General features: G+C 42.3%; 1 long non-coding RNA gene across 1 annotated transcript; it reads right to left on the bottom strand.

Moving 5' to 3' along the window:
- Positions 1–670: 670 nt before the first annotated feature.
- On the bottom strand, positions 671–6279 carry LOC112846412 (uncharacterized). Its single transcript, XR_003219344.1, has 3 exons — positions 6043–6279; positions 1123–1263; positions 671–871 (listed from the first exon to the last, which is right to left on the bottom strand). It is a non-coding gene; the product is annotated as an uncharacterized LOC112846412 (long non-coding RNA).
- Positions 6280–9297: the final 3018 nt, after the last annotated feature.

Raw genomic sequence — 9297 nt, 5'->3', positions numbered from 1 at the left:
CTCCAACACCAGAACATGATCCGAGGTCTCTCCACCACCAGAACACCAGCTTTACTAACGTGGTAGATCAGTGTAGTACAGATCAATAACTGATGAGTCATTTTATCAAAATCACTGAGTGCTTCACATCTGACCCTCTGATGCTTCTGTAGACATTTTACATATTTAATGAATGTCTGAAAGTTTTACATTCATTCTATGAATACAGTGGAAATGTTGTGTTATAATCACCATGCTTTTTCCAGCATCATAAATTCTTAAGTTCAGAAAATTAGATTTATTTTCACAGCTGATAAACAACATTTATTCTCTATTGAAATCTGCATCGTCCACTCCAAAGGTCACAATCTGAAGGTAACATCTGGTTTTGTTCCCTGTGATTAAATCTGAGCATCAGTATGGTGGGATTTATCCGCATCCACAGCACTGTGGTTCAGTGTTGTCCTGATGGAGTCTGATTAACAGCAGCCAGTATGATCCAGGCTTTAGCTGCTGGGTCTCTGTGTGACCTCTCAGACTGTTTAACAGATCAGACACAAAGAGAATCAGAGCAGCTCTTTAAAGACAAACATGAACCCACTCAGGTCACACTTTCCCCACAGATATGAGCATCACTGTCCTCAAACAGCAAATGACCAAGTCTAACATTTGGATCTTTTCTCTTTCATTGTTTTCTTTTTAATGAATCTTTGTAACAATCTGAGGATGTTTCAGGTCAGATTTATCCAGGAAACACAAACATGTAAAGGAGTCATCACAGCTCTCTGACCTCGTTGCTCCAGGTTCAGCACTGAAGTGTGGAGGTGGAGTTTTGGACCGGTCACTCCTCACAGACGGACAGCTGGACCCTGCAGACTGTGACCTCTGACCTCTGCAGACACAAACATGATTGAAGCAGCTGTGATCACACAGACTGCAGATAATGCAGCTGTTTCATGTCAGTAACATCCTCTTAGATTAGAGTTCAGCTTTTTACAGGAAAACTGGACAAAACTGATTTTTGTTACGAATTCATTTTCATTTCCTCTCAGATCACAAACACAGAAAATCAACCAGAATCAACACTGATTATAATGTCAGTGCACAATTATTTCTGTTACTCAGTGAGTTCAGCTCTCTCACCTTGTTGGTCCAGGTTCACCACTGAAATCTGGAGGTAGACCTTTGGACCGGTCACTCCTCACAGACGGACAGCTGGATCCTGCAGACTCTGCTCTGTCCTCCTCTTCCTCCATCATCATCTTCTTGTGGACTTCAGTCAGTCTGAGAGGTAAACCGCAAACACTCAGTGAGTTCACATTAACAGGAGTAACTGAGTTACAGTCGCTGTAACGCAGTTACATAACATGATATGATCTAGTAATTTGCATTGATGTATTTTCTAAATTCTATCACACACGCATATACATATACGTGAAAAGTGAGAGCGAGAGCCCTCGGTGTGCCTGCTGCTGTTGCTGCTGTGCTGAAGTCTCACACACAACCTGTCAAAAGGGGAGGGGGCCAGCTGCTTCCAAGTAGAGCACATTTCATTCATAACGTTGTCAATCCAAGCCTGTTATGTATTAATTATTTTTCCTGGGTTGTGTGAAATCCCAGGGGGAAAAAAACCCCTAAACAAACTGAATCTGTGCACTAAGATGTAGGTCTGGTTGTGCTGTGGTGATTCTCGGGTTGGGGGATGGGTGTTGACACTGGAATGTAAAATAACACTAATGGAAGACGGACAAGAAGAGGTCAAAGGTCATCCGGTGCTCAGTTTAGAAAAAAGAAGAAAATGTAAGCAGATTTGTCTTTGGATATTAGCAGGTATTATGCACGGCTCTAGAGTGCGACCAATTTTCAATGCTATGACAAAAAAAAAATCCTAGGTCGCACTGATGAATTATAATGGCTGTTTGTTGTGTGTACACACACACACACACACACACACATATGTTATGTGTGTGTGACATAAATGAGCACACATTTCTGTGCTTTTTTTCCTGAGATGACACTTTGGATTCTAGCCAATGTCACTAATTGAACTTAAAAGGTCAAACTAATATATGATATAGACTCATTACATGTAAAGAAAGATATTTCAAGCCTTTATTTTTTAATAATTTTGATGATTATAGCTTGCAGCTAACGAAATCCTAGTTTCAAAATCTCTAATGTAGCTAATGTATACAGTTCGGATGCAAAGGTTTGGGCAACCTTGTTAATGGTCATTATTTTCCTGTATAAATCGTTGGTTGTTACAATAAAAAATGTCAGTTAAATATATCATATAGCAGACACACACAGTGATATTTGAGAAGTGAAACGAAGTTTATTGGATTTACAGAAAGTGTGCAATAATTGTTTAAACAAAATCAGGCAGGTGCATAAATTTGGGCACTGTTGTCACGTTATTGATTTCAAAACCTTTAGAATTAATTATTGGAACTCAAAATTGGCTTGTAAGCTCGGTCTCAAAACAACTCTCAAATGACCTGAAAACAAAGATTGTTCACCATCATGGTTTACGGGAAAGATACAGAAAGCTGTCTCAGAGATTTAAGCTGTCTGTTTCAGTTCAAGTTAAGGATCGAAGAACACAGAGACTAACGGAAAACTGGTTTTCTCTTAAACACAAAGCGACAGCAGAGCAAGCAGAGAAACAAATGACAGAGCAAATATTCACAGCATGTTTCCTTTTTTCGGCAGAAGTATCTGTTTCCACGTCACCTACAGCGGCCTCTCAGTCCAGCTGTGAGTGCGTTACCGTGAACTATGGAGCGGCAGATGTGCTGGAACTAAGCTGCACAAAGCTGATGTTAGTCAGGACAACATTACACACTGCTAACGTTACCTCAACACAGAGCCACACGGAGACGATCAGCGTCAGGCACAAAGTTCAGGAGAGAAAAACTTTGGAAAGCAAGGAAAAAAAACAATCAGGGAGGCATTTGTGTGTGGGCAAACAGGGACTGACTACCACAAACATTCTGACCAATCACAGCACTCCATTTCACTCTGTTTTTGTTACATTTCTCTCCCCCCCTGCTTTTCCACAGCAGTAAACTGTGGGCAGTCACTCTGCTGCGGTCAGTCTGTGTCTGTGCTGAGTGTCAGTAACAGTCAGAGAGGATGGAGTCAGTGAAAGCAGCAAGATTTTCTATTGAACGTAGAAAAACACTGAATAGATTAGTTTGAGTGAATGAACAGAATGCAAAACAGTGAATGCAGTTAGTCTGCACAGACCATAATAATACTGACAGGCGGCTGTTTGTTCAGAGCTGATTTATTTCTGCTCATTTTCCTGTTTGAAACACAAACATCTGTCAACACTTTGTTTCAGCTCCACATTCATCCAAACATCCTCAGAGTTCTCTGCTGACAGTCAAACACCCATGATGAAAGTGATCATGGACGAGTGTGAGGTACTAAACTTCTACTGTAACACTTTACCTTCATCTGATGTCAGTATGAACATCAGCAGGATTCCTATGCAGGACTTTCACTGCAGTAAATACTCTAAATACTACAGACAGGCTGATCCCAACAGCAGCAATAACTAGTGATGGTAAATTTGATTCTATTTACTGAATCGAGTTTTAATGAGTCACCAAAGTGAATCGGGTTTTTTGAGTCATTTGAGTCAGTTGACCAGAGAGTGCAAAAAATGTACATTTTCACTCAAACTTAATTTGCTTCTCTTTTCATGTATATCCTACTGCTAAGATGAGTGATTCTAAAAGAAAACAACTATTTTATAGAGCAAAAAAGAGCATTTATTTTATTTATTTTAATTTTATTTTATTAGTATTTTTCTTAAATGGGTCAAATATATATTTTCTCATCTAAATGTCCACTGAGCTGTGAGCCAGGGGGCGGTAATCCGCCTTAACATTGGTTGCCAACCAAGAAGAAGAAGAAGAAGCTGTGAGCCAGGAGGGAGGGGGTGAGTGAGTGTCGCTACCCGATCCGTACCGGAAACCTGATCGGTACCCCGCATGCGCAAATCTTACGTCACTTCCTCTCTTTGCCGACATCGCGACATTCAATATATTTGAATGATACGGTTAGCGCCCAGTTAGCTCCTAGCATTTCTCAACAGCTCTGCCTCCTTTTTGACTACCGGGACATTTAAACAATGGATAATCCGTGTACAAACAAATTCATGCTTTTCTCCTCAACAGAGAGCGTTCCCCGATTGAACAACAGCGCTGTAAAATATGAAGAATGGCGCCTAATTACAGAGTTAATAATACAGTCAGCCAGATTAAGTGTTCACTGGGGAGTAAACTGCCATTAAACGAACAGAAAAAGAAGAAAACCCTTGCACATGCGCAGTACGGATCGGGTAGACCTGATTTGTACGGTCCGACTTTGCACGTGCGCAGTAAAGATCGGGGAGTCCTGATCCGTATTTTTTATTTATTTTTTATTTTTGTCTACATTATCTTGAAATGTTTAATTATTGGAAACATTTTAAGAGATACTTATTATTCTTAACATCTTAACAGATACTCTGACCCGTAACTATCGTAAAACGCTTTGACCGGAAGTAGACACCTTTCGCACATGCGGGTTTCCGGTACGGATCGGGTAGTGAGAGTGAGTCCTGAGTGATTTGTTCTCGCTATGATTCAGCACAGGAGGGAGGGGGTGAGTAGCTCAAATGTGCTGTTAGCATGTTAGCAGAGCAAAGCTACTGTGAACTGAGGAGCTATTGTCTTAAAGTGAGCTTCTACTCAGGTTTTTTCTTCTAGTTGAGAGCAGAAATGTTTTTGTTAAAATACTGGATGTTGTGTTTTTCTCCACAATTTTAATTATAAGCTAGATATATTTCTACTATTGCCATTATGGCACCGGCCCTGACATAAACGGTGGTAACCAGACCGAAAAGCAGCGCACATTTCTGTGCTTTATTTCGGTGCTTTTTTTTCCCTGAGATTTCATACACTTTGGATTCTAGCCAATCATTTTACCTTTGCAAGCGTAGTAGGCGGGCCCAGGTACGTACGTTCTTTTAGAGCAGAGCTACAGATAAAAACAGATAAACAGATAACAGATAAAAATTGCCCAAGGCGAAGCGGTCAAAAGTCTGGCTGTACTTCACAGCAAAAGATGCAAACTCAGCAGCCTGCAACAAGTGCTTTAAGGTGATACTGTGCAAAGGAGGTAACACCTCGAATCTGATGAAACACCTGGCGACGCATAGCATTTTTTTAAAAGCCGAGAAATGCGCCTTATTTGATAGCTTGCTGCGAGACCTCACATCAAGCACATCTACTGTGGGTGTGGTGCCTGTTATCGGACCCGGAGTTAGCAACATCCGCCAAGAACCCGAAGAGGAGAGTCCTGGCCCCTAGCCCTGTCAGTGTAGCAGAAATGATGACGGATGATGATGGCAGCAGCAGCCGTTCTTCTCTGGGCGAGTAGCTTAGCCGTATAGCTCCAGGGAAGGCTAATATGATCATCTTTTTGCCAAAAAAACATAGCTAAACATGAGAGGTTTTAGGACAAAGTTTGTGTTTTCCATTGTTTAAGCAACGGCACCATTTCAAAAGTTCCGGTTTGTCGGCGGTATCAGATAAAACCTAAACAATACCCATCCCTAGTCAGCACACAAGCTCACACATGACTGTTTCATCAACATGGAGCTCTGAGTGTTTATTAAAGGATCATTGTGTGAAAGATGCTCAAACACAGCTGACTGCAGCCTTTAGCTGTGAGCACACAGTGTCTCACATTTACATTCACTTTACTGTCAAACACACTCAATAACGTTAAACAGCTGCTGTGGTTCCAGGGCTGAGCCCCCAGTGTGTCAGGATCATGTGACGCCCCTAATCAGGTCTAAGATATCTGCCCGCACTGACTGCAGGGCCCAGCTACAGGATAATGTTCAGCTATAAATAGACTGCATGTTTTACAGGGACTGTCAGCACTAAAGGAGAAGAGGACAAACACACGAGTGATCAAAGTTTGTCCTGAAATAAGAACTGAACATTTGCTCCAAACATCACAGGAACAGTCAAACTGTTAAAGGAGGAAACAAAGTAAACTTACAGTTTGTTCACACAGGAACAACAAGCTCCACCAGCTCCACCTGTCAGCTGCTCCTGCTGCTGCTCTTCTCCTGGACCTCAGACAGCAGGTGGTGCAGTCTCAGTGACCTGATGTTCTCTTCAAACTGGTGAAATCTGAACATCAGCGCGTCACAGCGGGACACTAAACATAGCTCTGAGCTGTGTTTAGGAGGACTCGGTGGTGTGGCGTTCAAAGACCAGTGATGCTAACATTGATGCGCTCAGGAACTTAGAGGTGTTCAATAAATGTCACTGTTGTTCTTCTTCACTTGTCTGTGATGTCAGCATTAAAACTGCAGCTCACACTTCCTGTTACCTGCTCTCACAGTGAGGTTAGTGCAGGTGTGTCACAGGTGAGCCTGTGACACACTCATGAATATTATACATCTATAGTCTGTTGCAGCCTACAGCTCACTGATGACAGAGACAGCTGACTTTAAACACACATCCAGAAATAATTTTAACACTGAGAGCAGAGCTGAAAGCATCCGTCCAATCGCTGATGGCCGCCTGAAGGAGGCTACAAAGAGCAGAGCTCATTGGCTGTGAGCTGTTTGTGACACTTCACCAGTTTCACAGCTCGTTTCAAACGTCTCACTGGCATCAAATTGCAAACGTTTTAAAAAAGGAAAGTTTCCAGTTTCAGAGTTTGATCTGTCGTCTCTGTAGGATTTTACCTTCAATATGGACGCAAGTGACTGCAAATCACTGCTTTTTATAGACACTTTACAAACATCAAAGGAGCCAGAGATTTTTTTTGTTTGTTTTTTTGCCTGTCCCATTTGGTTCTTTAGCCGTCAGAATTGTTGTCTGAAGACCAACAAGGATACTAAATGGATTTACTTTACCAAGTGGATCATCAGAGCCTTGCCGTATTGGTCCATTTGATCGACCTTTGTTGTTATTATTTATTTTATTTTATTTCCAGTTGTTACAGACGGGACAGACATGACTGAGGGATAGGAAAGGGAGAAAGAAAGATGAAGGAAAAGAAAAACAGAAGGGAAGAGGGACAGTGAGAAAGGCACTTAAAAAGAGAAAGAAAAAGAAATCTCCTGGATCACCTGTTGAGAGAAAAAGAAGAGAAAACAAGCAAAAAAACAGAGCAACATACTAAACACAACACCATCACGTTAATCTAGCTAAGTGTAAACAGCAGTAAATACTAAACATTGAATGTTGTTGTGCAGCACGCAGGACCGTCAGCGCACAATGTGCTTTGAAGTAGCAGCTAAGAAAGGTGTAGTTTATGTCTACGAACAGTGGACACCCGTGTGAACACGTGTGTGGATCAACGCGCTTGTATTCAAAAGGTTTCCCCATGTAACGGTCTGCTAGAGGGTGTAGAGAGCCATAGCCCCGTCCCCCAGGGCATGAAGCAGACATGGAGGAGATCCAGGCTCCAGACATCCAGAGGCCCCAGAGTGCGAGAGCCCAAGGAGGACCATCAGAGGAGAAACTGTGCCACCCTCCTGGGAATAGCTGAGGAGAGCCCCAGATGAGGGGTCACCCAGTAGCCGGAGCAGAACCCAGAGTGGGCTGCACTGGCGTGCCAGCTGTGCCAGAGTGAACCTAGCCGCAGGCCCAGAGGCCGGAGGCCCGAGGGTCCCCTACGCCCCGGAAGAGGTCTGACCGAGCAACAGGCACCAGGCCCCGCCAAGTAGCCAATGGGAGTGAGCTGGTACATACCTAAGCGCCCAGCCCTGGACACCAAGAACCACTGTCGCAAAATCGATCAATGCAGAGCAGTGAAAGAAACCACGGAGGCCCCAGAAAAGTGCAATCAAACGGTGAGTTTATTACACACAGAAGAAGAGATATCAGCATATGTCTTCTGACAAGAATACACTTGATGATGATTTTATAGCATTGGGGTATATGCCCCTCCATGGCATCAATTACAGATTAAAATACATCATTTACAGTTAATGGTACATCTTAGATGGCTATAAACAGACATAGAACTTCTCATTTCTATAACACCTTCCAAACAAGGCAATAACTTCGAGCCCTCAGGGTCTCTTGGGGGCTGGTTATTGACTCTGGTCATCTGTCGCCAAGTAGACTACCCCGCAACAGGTTACAACAAGAAGCTGAATACATTTGGGCCTCTGCTCAGGACTGTTCCTAGATTATATGTATTATATGTATTGTAAGCGTGTATGCAATTATCCTTCTATGTTCTTGTCTCCCTCAGCATATATCACCTGGACAGTCACACCAGTGAAGCTTAAGACCTTCAATGGACGGAACATCAGCTCTGAATAAGCACAAATATGCAATGTGTATAAAATGATACTAACTGCACCTGTAACAGAAAAGGTCAACATGATAACAAATATCTTGAATACAATATCAACCCTGTAAAAAATATCATTAATGAAATAATGCTGTAAAGAATGTTAGGACCTGCCGTCCACATATGTGGACATCACATTTTGCGTTATTTAGACCAAAATACTCAATTTTGCTCTACATGGGCCTGATATCCACTTACGAGGACATTATACTGCTACTGTTCTATCAAAATTTTAAATGAATATCCTCATCTGTGGCTTTCATTTTTCTTAAAACCAAAAATAAGGTAAAAAAAAAAAATCTGGAAATTCTTTGTTTTTACATTTTACATGTCGTTGAAGAGTTCGGGTCTGAGGAGGTTATTGCAATTATAATAATGCAGGTTATGTGGCAGCAATAAAAGAATTTCTGGATCTCCACACAACGCACCAACCCCTGAGGGCATCAGCCACCAGCAGGGAGTGTGGTGAGGGGAGATAGGCCTCCATACTTTGGAGGGCCTGAGAGGAGGCCCTCCAAAGGAGCCAGGGATTAATAACAAGTATGATTCAGTGCAGAGAGGTCTATTAACACATAGTGAGTGAAGAAGAAACACCCAGTGCATCATAAGAATCCCCGAGCAGTCTACACCTGTTACAGTAATCATTTGCAGTCGGGTGGTCGGGCTGTCCATAGGCACACACTCGGACGTTCAGCTCTCAGTTCCTCCTTCACATTCTTCATATATCCATGTTGAAGAGAGTAAATACCAGGGCTGAATGCCTTTTGTACCAGAAAATACACCTCTTAACAATGCAAAGCTATCAGCACAGGTGGTAAAAGTACACACAGTATTTGTTTAAGTAGAAGTACAGATACTAGTGTTGAAAAATAGTCTGGTAAAAAGTAAAGAAATGTCCTGAAAGTAAGAAAGTAAAAAGCAGCTGTTACCTTACAG

This window comes from Oreochromis niloticus, linkage group LG3 (genome assembly GCF_001858045.2).
Source record: "Oreochromis niloticus isolate F11D_XX linkage group LG3, O_niloticus_UMD_NMBU, whole genome shotgun sequence".
In the NCBI taxonomy this organism is placed as follows: Eukaryota; Metazoa; Chordata; class Actinopteri; order Cichliformes; family Cichlidae; genus Oreochromis; species Oreochromis niloticus.
This window is presented reverse-complemented; position numbering and strand designations above follow the sequence as displayed.